The sequence below is a fragment of the Parus major genome, chromosome 12 (assembly GCF_001522545.3).
Source record: "Parus major isolate Abel chromosome 12, Parus_major1.1, whole genome shotgun sequence".
Taxonomy (NCBI): Eukaryota; Metazoa; Chordata; class Aves; order Passeriformes; family Paridae; genus Parus; species Parus major.
The window spans coordinates 18,406,564-18,407,018 of record NC_031781.1 but is presented as its reverse complement, the minus strand read 5'-3'; positions in this window follow the sequence as shown (position 1 = coordinate 18,407,018).

Genomic DNA, 455 nt, shown 5'->3' with positions numbered 1-455 from the left:
TATTTTATTTTATTTTATGGCAACAACCCAGAGACAGCACAAAAACAAAACTCAAAGGTGAGGCTGGCATGGTTTCCATGCTCACCTGCCCATCACCTGTAGCTGTGTTTGTGTGGCCAAGCCTTACAAAGTCACTGCAGTTGAAACAAAACCTCTTTTGGTTTGTTTGGATGGCAACATTTCTGTCTGGCAAACTTTTCAAGACCTGGTTTTGCTCTGCACTGGGACAAAAATCCCCCTGCCTCCTAAAGTCCAAGGAACCAATCTGTCTCTGTCAGAAGTCGATTGTGTCGGGAGTACCTGGGAACAGTTTATGGCACTGAGAGCGTGTCCGAGTTCCTCGCTCTGCCTCCTAAAAATATGTGTAAAGTTTGGGCTGTAAAAATAAACCAGCCAAAAATCAGAAGGATCAAACACTCCATGGAGTGCAAGGAGTCCAGAGAGCTGGAAAACAG